Source organism: Suncus etruscus, chromosome 18 (genome assembly GCF_024139225.1).
Source record: "Suncus etruscus isolate mSunEtr1 chromosome 18, mSunEtr1.pri.cur, whole genome shotgun sequence".
NCBI lineage: Eukaryota > Metazoa > Chordata > Mammalia > Eulipotyphla > Soricidae > Suncus > Suncus etruscus.
Genome location: NC_064865.1, coordinates 4297278 through 4313521, shown reverse-complemented (window position 1 = coordinate 4313521; position 16244 = coordinate 4297278). Strand labels below are relative to the sequence as shown.

The window sequence follows — 16244 nt, the reverse complement described above, 5'->3', positions numbered from 1 at the left end:
CTAACCCACCGGTTTTATTTCTGGAAATGTGCTGCATTCTCATGTCCTTGGTTTATAAACTGGGTTTCAGATTCATTCTGAATTTGAATTCTCTAAAAGGAGAAATTGAGATATCAGACTACTTTTTATTAGAAGGCTCTTGAGTTCCTATGGCGACTTTGCTCACTTCTTCCCAGCAAGTCTGTAACCTGCCAGCATAATCCCTTTGCTTCAGGGTTTATCAATTATCTTCTGTTGCAATAACAGGTCACCCTATAATTTAATGACTTCAAATAGCAGTCATTTTTTTTTGGATCATAAATCTATAGCCTGAAAACTTAATTGAGGTAGAAGAAAAACTATATATAATTAATAAAAGAAAAAAATAGATGCTAGGAAAACATATGACTTGTTCAGTGACTAGATAATTAATAAACCTCTCAATAAAATGGAGGATTAGAGGGCACATACCTCAGTATAAAAAAGGTCATATATTATAAATTTATAGCTCGTGTTTTAATGGTGAAAACTCACAGCCTTTTCTTTAAAATCAGGAGCAAGACAAGGGTTCTATTATAACTATTTCTATTTAGTTTAATATTAAAGGGTTTAGTTAGAGAAAATAGTCAGCAAAGAAATAAAAGTGATACACAAAAAGTAAAACTATCATTATCAGATGATATAATACTACTTATTAAAAAGAAACTTTTATATTAAAAGGCGATTAAAGGTTAAGGATATAGATAACTGGTAAAGTATCCATGCTTTGCATTGGTAAGGCCCTGGGTTTGTTCCCCAGCAACAACAACAACAACAAACGACAAAAAGATTAGACACTCATTGAGTACAGCAAAGTGACTGGTTATAAAATCAATATACAAAACATGTTGCATTCCTATATGCAAATAATAATGACAAGAAAAAAATCAAGAAATCAATACCAGTTACAAGTTAAATACCTATGATTAAGTTTAACAAAAAAGGTGTAAGACCCATAAAATAAAAACTATAGGAAACTGTTAAGAAAAAAAAGAAAAAAGCAGAACAAGGGCCACAGAGGGTTAGTACAGTGTACAGAAGAATGCACACAGACAACTGGGTTCAATCCCTCATATTCTAGCAAGAGTGATTTCCAAGCACCGAGCCTGTTTACTTACAGATGTGGTCCCAAGCCCAATTTTTTTTTTAAATCCAAAACAAATTCCAAAATAAGGCTAGTCATGAAAAGACATTTCATGTTATGAATGGGAAGAATATAATCAAAACAATCATTTCATCAAACACTATAAAAGCCATTACAATAAAACTTCTTTTGGGGGAGCATACCCGGTGGAGCTCAGGGGTTACTCTTGGCTCTGTGCTCAAAAATCTCTCCTGGCAGGCTTGGGGGATCATATGGGAATGCCTGGAATACCCAAGTTCATACTGTGTCGGCCACTTGCAAGACAAACACCCTACTGCTCCATTATCATTCAGACCCCACAAGAAAACTTCTAATAACATAGTTTGGGAAGAAGAATTAAAAAATTGAAGCTTTATATAGTATCTAAAAGATTTCAAATAGCTATGGCAATCTTTTGTTTTTTTGGTTTTTGGTTTTTGGGTCTCACCCAGCAGCGCTCAGGGGTTCCTCCCAGCTCTAAGCTCAGAATGCTCCTGGCAGGCTCAGGGGACCAAATGGGATGCTGGGATTTGAACCACCATCCTTCTGCATGCAAGGCAAACACTTTACCTCCATGCTATCTCTCGAGCCCCATCTATGGCAATCTTGAGGAAAATAAAGAAAAACGAAGATTTTGTGTTACTGACTTAAAGCTTTACTGCAAATCAATAGTAATAAAAACATAATTCTAGAAGAAAACAAAACTCAGACAACTAGCATAAATTAGAAGCCCAAAACTAAGCCCACACATTTACTACAATTTATGACTAACAATCTAATATCAATTAGTGGAGAAAGGAGAGTCTCTTTCAACAAATGGTGTGGGAAAACTTGACAACCACGTGCAAAATAATTCTCTAATCTCATAAATCTCAAATTTAAACTAAATTTAAAAAGCATTAAGTACTTTTAAATAAGACCTGAAACTAAAAGGACACAAAAATAATATAAAAAAATGCTTTATAACTTTTGTCTTAGGAAGTTGGAGAATTCCAACAGCAAAGAAAATTAAAGAAAAATAAATAATTGGGACTAAACTAAGTGTATATGTGTGTTTTACAAAAATACAACCTACTGGATGGGAGAAGATATTGACATATTTACACATCATACAACTGAATAATCATACAACTGAGCCCAAACAAAACCAAATAAAATTATATTTTAAAAACTAGGCAGAAGATTTGAATGAACCCTTCTCAAAAGAGGCCAAGTAACATATGAAAACTGCTCAGCACCTCTGTTTACCAGGGAAAAGCAAATTAAGATCACAGTGAGATATCATCTTAAGTGGTGAAAATGACATAATCAAAAGCAGTAAGAACTTGAGTTTGAAAAAGTATGGAGCAAAAGGAATTTTCCTGCTTTGTTGGTGGGAAAGTAAAATGATGTAACTGTTTTGGAAAATACTATGAAAAGTCCCCAAGAAGATCTAAAGATAGACCTTCTATCTTTATGAAGTTCTATATATGATTCAGCAATTCCACAGTTGGGTATATTTATGAAAACATGAAACAAAGTAGTATATACACACTGTTTGTTGCATGGTTACTTGCAGTAACTAATAAGTGGAAGCTGTAGAAGTGTCCTTCAGTGGAACATTGAATAAAGAGTACATAGCGGGCCCGGAGAGATAGCACAGCGGTGTTTGCCTTGCAAGCAGCCGATCCAGGACCAAAGGTGGTTGGTTCGAATCCCAGTGTCCCATATGGTCCCCTGTGCCTGCCAGAAGCTATTTCTGAGCAGACAGCCAGGAGTAACCCCTGAGCACCACAGGGTGTGACCCCCCCCCCAAAAAAAAAGAATACATAGCATCTTTATACTATAGAATACTTCACCTATGTTTGGCTTTAATGGAGGGCTCCACCTATGTTTGGCTTTAATAGGGGGCACACACGATGATACTCAGGGCTTAATCTTCTCCCCATTCTTAGGGATCACTCCTGACAGGGCTCAAGGAACTAAAAGGGTGCTGGTGATTGAACATAGGCTAGCTATATTAAGGCTATATTACTCCAGGACCTATTTTTAAAAAGATGAAATTTTGCCCCATGTAAAAAGAAAAATAGAAGAATTATAAAAAAAATGAAATAAATCACACACAAAAAAGCAAATGTTGAACTATTTTAGCTATCCATAAAAGGTACATATATTTTTATTAGAATTGACAGTAGACTTATGGTTATCTTGAAGAAAGAGTGAATTAATATAAGAAAATGAAATGAAGTAATCATTATTTCTTGTAAGGAATAGAAAGACTTGTCATTGTCTGTATTTGCAGATAACCTACCCAATTAGAATAAATATGACCTTTAGACAATTTTTCCAAGATGGAAATTTAACTACTTTGTGAAAGCAGAAAGGGTTCTACCCAGGTGTTTATGAGCAGGACCTGGGCAATTGTAAGGTAAAGTGGGGGTGTCTCTGAAGAATGCTCTGCAGAGCAAGATCTCTACAAGATTACTTGTGCTTGTGCTTCACTTCCAGTCAACTAGAACTGAAAACAAGAAGTAAAAAAAAGATTGTGGGAACTATTTCACTTAGCATAAATTACTGTCAACATTGTAAGTTCACAGAAACATTATTTGGGTTAGTAGTAGAATAGCCTCATCTAGCAATAATTTGGGTCATAGGAACCTCTGTTTTTTTTCCCGAATAATGGTTGCAGTGAAGTGGGAAATACGAATTGATTTGGTAGCAAACTGATTTTTGGTAAATAACTCTATTTTCTGCAGAATCTATAGTGTAGGATTTTCTTTCTTATCTAATGTAGCTAATTTAAACCCACCTCATAACGGAGATCTAACCAAGGCCTCCATATACAAGATATGTGCTGAATTACCATTGAATTACAGCCCTGCCAATCCTATGCCCTTAGATATGCAGAGGAGGTCTATTTGATTTTGAATTAACTTAAGTGTGCTTGGGAAACTCAAGAGCAAAGTTAATGGAACCAAATTTATTGATTGATTGATTTTTGGGTCACACCCGGCAGAGCTCAGGGGTTACTCCTGGCTCTACCCTCAGAAATCGCTCCTGGCAGGCTCGGGGGACCATATAAGATGCCGGGATTCGAACCACCATCCATCCTGTGTGCAAAACAAATGCCCTACCGCTGTGCTATCTCCCTAGCCCCTGGAACGAAATTTAACCAAAGGGTTAGGAACACCTGGAGAAACACAAGCTCAAAAGAGGAGACAGAAACCTGGAGCCTGAAGGACCTACTAAGTTTGTTGCAAGTCAGCCCTGAAGAGGTTGACTGATGGAGGGATGGAGGATGAGGCCTTTCTCCTCCAGCTGGGACCACACTTCTGTTACCCTGTTCAGTCGGCGGTTCTGAGGTGAATGCGGTGGAAAAAAAGCCAACAGGCAGTCAGGCTTCCGAAGAAAACAGCTTTTTATTCCGTGAAGAGGCCGAAGCCAAAAGGCCTAAGAATAGGTCCAGGACAAAAAGCCTCTCGCCTTCCACAGACCCTTGTTTTTATGCCCCAGAATCAGGTACCACCCAATGGTGGGAGCATAATCAGGTGGGAGCAGAATGCCAGGTCACACCCTAGGGTAGGGCACAATCACCGATCAGGGTAGGGTCAGTAACATAATAATCCCATTAAAATGTTTACATACACAACACTAGTTCAAACCCAGGTACGAGAGAAATCATGGTATTGAAGAGTTAGAGCTTGAAATCTGCCATTCTGGTATGTTGGTTCTAAAAATACAAGTGGGTTCATGTTTGAAATCTAATAAGGTAAAGGGTAGAGGGTAAATAAGAGGTTCCACTGAGAAATCTGGAAGCAGCATAGCAATAGGATGATCCCAAACTAAAAGAGGAGAGAGGGCATGAGTTCTCCAAGAAGTACTTTGAAAAAAAAAAACAAACAGTGTTCTATCCTGATCAAATGGAGCCAAGAACTGGTGAGATATTATTGGGCTATTATCATATATTCTAATCTAGGGAAAGTGTGATCCAGGAAGCAAATCACTAGCCCTGGAAAACCTATGCAAAACAAATGACTGCACACTCATTTACTTAGTCTCTGCTGTGTTATGAATCCAAATCTCTGCTCTATTTTTGAGATATCAGAAAGGAAAGTGAGAAGCCACAGAGACACTGGAGAGATCACTATGGATGGGCTTGCAATGGAAATAAAGGAATCTTATTAAGACATGACTCCACTTCCAGAAGATACAGACATAAGGGTTATCGAGTGAGGGTATAGGGATGTCAGGGGGGTTATTTATGCTGATTTCTGGCTTTATCTTCCTGATTCATTTTATCTCTCTGATTCAAAGTAACTGGGAAATAGCATCTAAAAGCAATGTGGAGGTAGGCAATTCCAACATGTTCTAGAAATTCAGAATTTCTCACAGTGTGAGGCCAGAAATTAAAATCCATCAATAGGCTCTATTGGTTCTGATTTTAGAATTTAGAGCCCAAAACTTTCAAGGTGAAAACCTGGTTCTGCTACTGGTTCTTCCAAATATCTGTGGGATTTTTTTTTGGCTAAAACTCTTAAATAAAATAAAAACCAAAACTGTTTCAGCCTTGGTGCTTCCATGTGAATGGGACACTAGGGCCTGAAATTTCTAAAACTGTTGTGTTTTAAGATACTTGAAAATATTTTTTTTTTTTTGCAAGTAACTTATGATGCCCAACAACTTGCAGGATTCAGTTGCACTGGGGCATTGCTATGCTTTCTTCTTGCACGCACCCCAGTGCATATCAGGGAAAAGGAATGAAAATCTCACAGTCAGGCTCTGAACTCAGCCAAGCTAGATACCCCAGACCAGCCTGAACTGCTTCCTTCAACAAAAAGCCTAACCAAACCCAAATGCTCATTTTCAAAGTTTGCTACTAACTAAGCCAAATTATTTCCCAAAGCCCAGCAAACCTATTCTGAAAAAAAATATTGGACGGGTAAAAATGTTTAAAAATGAAAATAAAAACCATACCTGGAACACAAACAAAGCCTAAAAGTGTTCTCCAAATTGGCCAGTTATTTGACTTGGGTCAGGTGTCTGCTAAATCTAAGGTCATAGTCTGTGTTACTGTGATAGAATTCCACCAAAGAAAGCCAATTTAAAGCTACTTTCCAGGCAGTTATGCTACCTTTTATTCCTCTCAGTTTTCCCAACCTCTGTGAAACAAGTTCTTGTGCATCCTTCTACAAGAAGTAAAGTGATGACCCAGGGAGCTGAGGGACTCAGCTCTGACCAGTGAAGTCTTGGGGTGACCAATTTCTCCAAGCCTCCCAGGTGTCAGACAGAGTCTGTTTTTCCTCCTGTGCAAAAACATGGGCCCTGAGGACACTTTTGTTCTGCGTGGGATATGAAATGATATTTTTATTACCCAGCCATTGATGTGGGTTTTTACATTCTGCAGCTAAGGAACTAACACCTTATAATTTTGTGCCAACTGTTTAAGATAATTTGTCACCTCTGGAAGACCCTAGAATTGCTATGAGTAAGACCCCCCAAGCCCAACTATAGAGCTCCCCCAAATCCTCAGTGTTTGTTTCACCTCTGCCTCTTTAACCTGCCTATGCTATCCCTCCCCGCCCCTTTCTGTCAGGGGCTTCAGGAAGACGAAAATGGGGTCCTTGCTATGGCCTTGGGTGATGCTATTCTGATCCCTCCTGTGGCCTGTCCCTCCCGGAAGATGGCTCAGGGAAGGCATCTAAATTCTGGTATCTTGAGGTCTCCCATGCTACTGGTTCCTGAGAAACTTTAGCATGTCCCTGACTTTGTGGGCTCCAGGGCCATAGTCCTCAGCAGTGGCGACAGCTGTGCTTTATTCACTTTGCAGAAGTATGCATGTGAGTCAGCAGTGCCAGAAGAGTACGACTCCTGATGACATCGTAGCGGAGGGGTGAGCATCATAGCTAGGAATGGGTGTGACCCTCCCACCTCAATTATTGAAACAATGACATCAACAAAAAAGGGAAAGGGATGGGGAAGAAAGAAGTAAAATAATTTAAAAGTGAACCGACTAGACCTAAACCACACCGTGTGTGCACAGTACAATAAAAGTGATGTTTTTGTTCACATAAACCAGAAAGTCAATGAGGTCTCTTTTATGTCATTTGGGGACAAGTTGTTTCTCTCTAGTGGATTATTATTTGGGGTCCTCTAAGTCATCGTGCATTCAGTTGTTGGAAGAAAAAAATTGGAGAAGTATACAGGGATATTTGGTGCATAGTCAGGCCCAGAGGTGGAACAATATCCTCTCCTTCCTCTCACAGTTCGTTGGCTAATATGCAACTACTTGACAGCAAAAAAACTGGGAAAGATAATTTTTGTCATGGCCAAAGAGAAGAAGGAAAGAATTTTGCTGAGCAGCTCTTAGTCTCTAGCAACTGACAAACTAGGGAGATCACACACAATCATTTGATGTTACTTTATCATCGAAGGGTTGACAAGAGGAGATTTAGAGAGAGAAAGATTTCAAAACAATTATTGACCACATAAATAAAATAAATGCAAGTTCAAATATAAAAATGCGTAGACAAACTTCAAAAATCCATCTAATATATTCTAAAAATTATACTAAGTTGTTTATGTAAAATATTCCCTTTTTTGTGAAAAATTAGTCAACATAAAGGAGATTTGGAGGAAAAAGTAAGCTAAATTTTAGGTAAATCCATCCTTTTAATAATGTTAAAACTACTCAGTGAGGGCTGGAGAGATAGCACAGTGGTTGGGTGTTTGCCTTGCATGCAGCCAACACAGGACGGACTCGATTGGATTCCCGGCATCCCAAATTGTCCCCCAAGCCTGCCAAGAGCAATTTCTGAGCACAGAGCCAGAAGTAATCCCTGAGTGCTGCCAGTTTGACCCAAAGAAACAAAAAGCAAAAAATAAAAACAAAACTACTCAGTGCATAGGTAATAACCTAAAAATGCTTGGGCTAAATGGAAAAAAAAGTAGGATAGAAAATTGTGCACACAACATGATAGCTGCTCAGAGCACTAAAGAACAAGAGAGAAAGGAAGGGTAGGAGGAAGGGAGGGAACAAAGGATGGCGGGAAGGAGAAAGAATGAAGATAAAGGAGCGAGAAGGGAGAAAAATTCATCTCAATAAATTACTTTTAATTGAGAAGAAAGAATGGGAATTAATAGATCAAAATAATAGCAATACTGGTTCTTGGATTGGTAACTTTTAAGAGATTTATTTTTACTGGATCTTTTTTTTTTTTTTTTTTTTTTTTTTTTTGGGGTTTTTGGGTCACACCCGGCAGTGCTCAGGGGTTTTTCCTGGCTCCGTGCTCAGAAATTGCTCCTGGCAGGCACGGGGGACCATATGGGATGCCGATGACCTCCTGCATGAAAGGTAAATGCTTTACCTCCATGCTATCTCTCCGGCCCCTTTTTTACTGGATCTTAATTTTCTATCGTGTTTATCTGTTTTTAGGAAAGCACGCATTGTTTTGTAATAGAATAGACTGGCACTGGAAGAGAGACTCAAATGCTCTGAGAGGCATCTCCTTCTGTCCCAGTCCTAAGTCAATTCTTCTTCCATTCTCTCATGTGACAAAGGATTAATCTGGATTATACTTCACTGTCATTTTTAGAAAAAAATTTTTTTTTGGTTTTTGGGCCATACCCAGCGGTGCTCAGGGGTTCCTCCTGGCTGTCTGCTCAGAAATAGCTCCTGGCAGGCACGGGGGACCATATGGGACACTGGGATTCGAACCAACCACCTTAGGTCCTGGATCGGCTGCTTGCAAGGCAAACTCCGCTGTGCTATCTCTTCGGGCCCTTCACTGTCATTTTTATCTGGTACAATGGAATGTTCATAGTTATTCATCATTACTCACCCATCTGAGGGTCCCAGGATCCTCAACTTACTTGGGCCCAGGGAACTGCTGAGAGGCTCCCTTGCTTATAGGTCTCCCTCTCCTTCCTCTGCTCCCCATAGGAGTTACTACACTAGGAAGGTTGAAGGTTACAGATGGATTATTTTATTGTGAAAATTTGTTCATGAGCCCAATCTCTGCTCCTATCAACTCCTCTTCAATTGCCCAATGTGTTCATTGCAGGAGCAGCTGCCAATGTGTGTTAGATATTAATCAGCACATACATGCATGACACAAACATATATCCTACGCTAATGCCTGCCAGGGACTGAACAGAAGTTAAGATCTGCTCTAAGCAGAAGTTTCTATTTTATAATATAATTAGTGAGTGACTTACATTAAGATCTTTGAGCCTGGACAGGAGACATGATAGCACAGGAGTTAAGACACATGCCTTGCACACAGACAACTCTAGCATTCAATCCCAGTCACGACATATAGTACACCGAGTCCTACCAATAGTAATCTCTGAGCACAGAACCAAGAGCAAACCCTGAGCACCATTGGATGTGGTCTCCTACAAAAAAGCCCCAAGATCTTATAACCATTATTTATGAGCAAATAGGAAGATAAAACTGAAACCAAAATCATGAGAAGAAACTTATGAAGTATTTGTATATGAGTGAAGGACCTGGCTGTCTTGGAGGAAGGGAAAAAGTGGGTAGGAGTGAAAAGAAACAAGGGTTGGATCTTGCCAGGCATGAAGGTCTCCGTGAAAAGTTTCCACCTACATCTAATTATAAAGGAAAGGGAACTATGTAGTTTTGCAGGTAAAACAAATGATCATAATTATATATTTATTTATTTAATTTTTGGTTTTCAGATCACACCTACTGGTGCTCAGGACTTCTATTTTTTATTTTTTAAATTATATTTATTTAAACACCATGATTACAAACACAATTGCAGTTGTATGATTACAGTCATGTAAAGAAAAGCCCCCTTAGGACTTCTATTTTGGTTTGTTTTGTTTTTTTTTTGTTTTTTTTTTTTTGGTTTTTGGGTCACACCAGGCAGTGCTCAGGGGTTATTCCTGGTTCCGGGCTCAGAAATTGCTCCTGGCAGGCATGGGGGACCATATGGGACGCCGGGATTCGAACCGATGACCTCCTGCATGAAAGGCCAACGCTTTACCTCCATGCTATCTCTCCGGCCCCTAGGACTTCTATTTTAAGGAAAAAAATGGTTTCAGGGCAGCTCGATGGAGGATATGGAGGGCAGGCTGCTGAACCAGAAGGGCTGGAATTGGAAATGGCAGAAGTGGTTGAGATTATCAAGAGAGAAGATTCTGCTAGCCTGGAAGGATAGTTGCAGTGTGTAGACTAACACATTTTAAGCTGAGAAGTACTTTTGGGGTTTCCTGATGAACCAGATCGAGCAAAGAGGAAGAGGGAGTTCCCACCGAGGAATCTGTGGTCTGGCTTGGGTAGATGACGTATCTGACCTGATTTAGAGGAAAATACCAAGGGGGTTACAGACATAGGGATCCACATTTAAACTATATTAAGTGGGTGCTACTGTATTAATTGATCATTTCTAGGATGGATCACACTCAGGCCTGTCGTGGAATGAGTGAAATTTCACTTGAATTCTAAATCCAGGATTGAATTCCTCAGTCACTTGTCATGTCAATGTCACTTGAAAAGAATGACATTCAGAAGAGAAAAAAAAAAGGGAAAGAAAAGGAAAGAATCCCATTCCAAACTGGACTCTGGACTCCTATGGGAGCAGTGGGATGGCTGTCACAGAGCAGGGAGAGGCAGTCACTGACCAGCTAAATTTTGGTCTTGGTTTTGATTTTGGTTTTGGACATACAGTGTGCAGGGCTCAGTCAGGGCTTACTCCTGGATCTAAACTTAGGGATCACCCCTGGCTGGACTTGGGGATCTTATGAATGTCTGGAATCAAACCAACATCAGCTGCATGCAAGACCCTACCCACTGTAATATCTCTCTGGCCTCCAAACTATGTAAGTTTTTTCAAAGCCAACTGTTGGGGACTGACTTGTTTGAGGCCATTTTGCTGTTCTTTCTGCCATATTCCAGCTTTTCACCTAAAAGCTATTTTGCAGTCTTGCTGTAAGTTTTTGAGCTATAGAGAAAGGAATGTGCAACTGTAGATATAATTAACTCTAGCCCGGAGGAGAGCAACACTGTCCGGTACCGTTATCAGAAACTAGGCCTCACTCCTTAAGACCACATTTCGGAGTGAACTAGGCTATTATCAATAAGTGTATGCTACATTGTCTGTTCAAGATCACTGAGGCAGGCACATCTCGCACCACCTCCTGATAGTTAAGCAATTAGGAATGCAGCTGGAAGGTCACTAGAAATTTCCATGGAAACAGCACGTTCATCATAACTTGAAGGTCATCCAGCCCCCCTAGACCCACTGCCCACTTCCTTATTTAGAGAATGCCTAAATTTCTTTGTTCCTTGAAACCTGAAATATATCCTTGCCTTGTATGGGCCTTCGCGCCAAAAGTATGACTGACATCACCTTTGTACTGCCCCCTTCTCCTTCACTATATAAGAAGGAACTGTAGCCAATAAAGGTACCCTTGAACAGTGAGACGCTGCCTTGGGTCTTTATTATTAACCTCTTTCAGATTTTTTACAGGTGTGGTTGCTCTTCTACTCAGCAAAATAGGAGTGCGGTTGTCTGAGAAGCCTTTCCAGCTAATTCCTGCTGGCCGGGTCCCCCCTGGGGGGGCTTCAGGACACCGCATTTTGGCGCCCAACGCTGGGCTCGAAGACCACCGCCACACTCCGAACGACTACGGGTCGGCGAGTCCGGAGCTGTTTCGTAAATCGCAGGATATACCCCATCCGGGTAGGCGTTGAAACGAGTTAGCCTTAATCAAATATTTAAACTGCAGTTTTTTCAGTCGTTCTGATCACCGCCCCTGATTGGCTCTTGGGGCTTCGCCCGTTGGCTTCACTTCCATGGGTGTTTTCATTGAGTACTGAACTTAAATTCATTAAATATATACAGTCTGAGTTGAAAGCCAGACATGTAGAGGTTACCAAAAAAGAATATTTGTAATTTTCTTATGTTTATTCATAATGTATGTCATTGGTTTATTATTACCTGTCCAGAAATTGTTGCGTCCACTTGGGACAAAGTAGGACATGAAATGAGTGATTATTTTGTAAATAATGATGATTCACAGAAGGAAAAAATTATGTTCCAATATTGGAGCCTGTTAAGAGATATCATTGTAACTAAAAATGCCGGAACCGCCAAAGACATCATCCATGCCGTTGAATCTCATGTACAACAAGTCTCCCGTGAGTGTTCCAGGACTCCCTCTCGTTCTAATTCTGTCTCTCATCTCCCTTCTCCCTCTGAGAATACTTCCCCTTGTCCTCCCTCCACCACTGACCTTTGTCTCCAAAGTAACTAATGCTCTTAAAGATCTCTCTAATGCTTCTCATTTATATCCCTCCCTTACTTCTGTCCATGCTTCTGCTCTATGCACCCAGACCCCTACAGAAGAGGCCGCTGCACCCTCTGTGCAAAATCCTAAACAGCCCTTCACTTCCCTAGCTTCAGCTCCGTCCCTGTTTCACCAAAACCTTTACTCCCCTCACCACCCTCCCCTCCTTAGCCAGCAATTGCAACAATACAAAGCCTTTAATTGGAAAAGCCTCAAAGAGCCGTTTCAAGCCGTAACCTCCTATGGCCCCCAAGCCCCTTACACGCTCTCCTGCTTAGAATCTAAAAGCTGAACTCTTTGTCTTTTGGGAAGTTAACTTTTTTTTCCGCTGCAAAGCCCTTGCAGATAGGCAGGAATCCTGATCTCTAAGCTCTTATAGCTGGCCTCGCCTCTTTTCATACCTTAAAGGTACAGCACACACTTTCCAGGTCCCAGCTTGCCAACATGGCTCTTGCTGCCCTCCGTGCCTGGAAGTCGCTCCCCAGAGCTGGCATTCCAGCAGCTCCCCCACACGCGGCAACAAACTGTTGCTGCTTTCTTCCCCCCCCCCCTTTTTTCTGACTTGAGTTCCCAACTCACCACAATTACATCCATGGTCTCTCACCTCTCTAACAAACTTGATAATGCTCTTGGCTCAAAAACCAGCGCTACCTTTCCTGTCTTTCTCCCTAATGGAGAAAGTCTTCCCCCGCCTGCTCAGCAGCCTCCACCGAGGAGAACGCTCAGTCCCTAACCATGGCAGATTCCCTCCTCTCACCGCTCCCCCTCTTAAAGCTATAGAAATGAAACTACTTGGCCAAATTGAAAATCTTAAACAAATCTTAAGCCTTCAAAAACAGGCTGCTTCTCTTAATTCACAGGTTTCTGCCTTTCAGGCGTTCCCCCCCCCTCCTAAATCTATAGTTGTCTGTCCTCTGCCCACTGAATTCCACGGCCAGGCCCCCCCTCTTGAGAACTCAAAGAGACAAACTAATGAAAGTGAGGCTAAGTGCCATAAAACAGAAACTGCTGCAGTGCCTACAAAAAATTCTAAGGGCACAGTAAGCAGGATAATTACAAAGTATCATCTGCTAAGCCATAAAACCTTGCGATATCTACACTTTGCTGTTAAAACTTCTGAGCCTAATGTACCCTTTACTTTGCTCAAACCAATCCTCAGCCTCCTTCAGCCTCTTTCCTGCCAGCCTTGGAGAACAGCCAGCTCAAGCCCTGACACTCCCACTTTAAGCCTTCCAATTCACCTTGAAATACCCAATCTTTGTTATTCAAAAAAAAAAAAATCTGAAAAGTAGCATCTCTTGCATATTCTCAAATCAATTAATAAAACCATGATTCTCATGGTGCTTTTGCAACCCAGACTCCCCTCTTCGGTTGCCACTCCCTCTAATTCCAATAAATTAGTAATTAATCTTAAAAGATTGCTTTTTTTTTCTCTATATCATTACACCCTGCTAACTGTAAATAATTTGCCTCTAGCCTTCCTGCTGTTAACTGTGCTGGCCCCTCCCCGAGTTATCAGTGAAAAACTCTGCTTCACCTTGTCAGCCCTACACTTCGTCAAATATGTGTTATTAGGTTTAGTGCATTAAGTGGTGTAAAGTAATTATTAAAACATTAAAAAGCAACAAGAAGATAAGGGCAATAAACTTTTTTTTTTTCCATGCCTCTCAGAAAATTTTAGAGCAAGGTCATAATTCTGTCACTTTACAGATAACAAAATGTTGGTAAAAGAAAAACTTCTTTGTGTTTTAAAATCCAAACGAACACAAAAGTGTTAAATTTAAATCTTATATTTCTATTAAAAGTTTTATTTTAATTTTTAAAGTATTTACAAAATTATGTGAAAAATAATGTGGTTAGCCTTTTTAAACAATATAGTTAATTTAATGCACAGTAAACACCTAGGTGTGCTTTATAGTACCCTTAGTTTTAACTTTGTGCTACAGCAATGGTTGTTCTTTATTTCTGCATTGAAAAAACTATTATTTTAAGTGCATTCAAAATATCAGCACATTATACAAATCTGTATATTTGTGTCGCAGTAAAAAAAAATAATATAAATGAAAAATATATTATATATAATTTTATAAGTAATATATAAAAGTAACTAAACTTTATAAGCAAATTAACTAGTATTAAATATAATTTTAGTCTTAAGTTCTAAGTGTGTAAATGTATCAGATGTCTTTAACTATATTTTATAATAATCTAAGCATTTAGTTAATTTAGTATATAATATTTTTTACAAATTATTCACATAAAGTCTTCATAGTAAAAACAGTTGTTTGTATTTTTAAAATCAGTTTTTTATACCTTTAATAATCATAGTTCATGCTATTGTGTTTAATCATAAAAATTTTAACACTTTATTGCAGCTGTCTTACTGTTCTACTGCAAAACCAATTTAAAGAAAACCTATTCATTTACAGCAAATCATTTCATACTTCCAAGTAGAGACTCCTTCTACAGTGCTCATTAACCATTTTACTTAATGTTTTAAACTTCAAATTAAAATTGTTTTAAAAATGTTTTGTGTTAAATCTAAACCTTAAAATTTATTTTCAGCAAAGTTCCACTCCATCTACATTAAGTACTTCTCAAAACTAAAAAAGTTTTTCTACAAAATTTTTTTTTCTCTTCTTCTCACAAACATGTTAGCTAAATATTTAAAAGCGCTTGTCAATTTTTTATAAATAAGTCTTAAATCAATCCTTTTGTCTGTTTATGTGTCTGTTGTGATGAATGAAAGTGGCCACAAGTGTAAAATGTTGTGTTTAGTGTTGTTTTGTTTTGTCTGTTTATTTGTTATCTCTACATTTTATAATAATACAATTTTTAAAGCCTTATCCATTTTTTAAATTTCAATTAATTTTTTCAACCTGGTTCAGTCTGGTCAGTTCACAAACTGGCATCTTACAATTAAAAATCATGTGTTAAAAATTATGTATTAAGCTAGCTTTGTCCTTCTAAGAACATGGCGGAAAGTGTGAGGGATGGCAAACCCCAGATTTCTCAATGGCCATCGGGGATAACTTTTCCCTGGAGAATTTCTGGACTTTGCAGTCACCTGGCTTTCCTGCTATGTGTAAGTTCAAGCCTATAGAATATGTATTTATGGCTAAAAAATAGCATCCAGCTTTAACATAATAACTAGAAGTTTAAGAAAAATCCTTTATATTCAGTTTAAAAAATTTTTTTAATTAGCAATTGTTAATTATAAATTTTCTTTTATGCCAAAGTCTAACAGAGGTCAAATAGCATTCCCGTGGTATTCAAAAATAACTAGTGTAATGTAAATTGCTAATGTTTTCTGCAAATTCTTAATTTTTATATGAAGTAACCATTTTGCCTTCTGCCAAGCTGTTTTCTTATAAACCTCCTGCTAGACGCCATTCCTGCAAACCTGTTTCTAACTGACTCCACCTTTGACAATGCTGAATTAGACACTCTGCCTAGCTGCCTTGGATGCCCACCGATGCCACCAACAACCTCCATCCTCTCTACCTCCATCCCTTGGCCGGTCTTGCAAGTCGACCTTTGTGCCCTAACCATGGGTGCAAGCCTATACTGGGGCACCTCCAATTTCCGCCTGCCTCAACCTCGTGCTGTTGACCCCGATGACTATTACTCCCCTGCTAGCGGTGGCTGCAACTCTGTTATTCGCCGTGATGTACTACGCCACCCCTTCACCACCTTCTACGTCTGCCCTAGTCACCACCGGCCCCGTTCCAGCGACTATAAGTGTGGCGCTCATAACCAACACTTTTGCGCCTCCTGGGGCTGTGAAACCACCGGAACTGCTTATTGG

The 16244-nt window shown here is 39.5% G+C and overlaps 1 non-coding gene across 1 annotated transcript; it reads left to right on the top strand.

Annotated features, from left to right (window-relative positions):
• The first annotated feature begins 14322 nt into the window (after window positions 1-14322).
• On the top strand, window positions 14323-14452 carry LOC125996870 (small nucleolar RNA SNORA22). The gene has a single exon (XR_007491533.1). It is a non-coding gene; the product is annotated as a small nucleolar RNA SNORA22 (small nucleolar RNA).
• Window positions 14453-16244: the final 1792 nt, after the last annotated feature.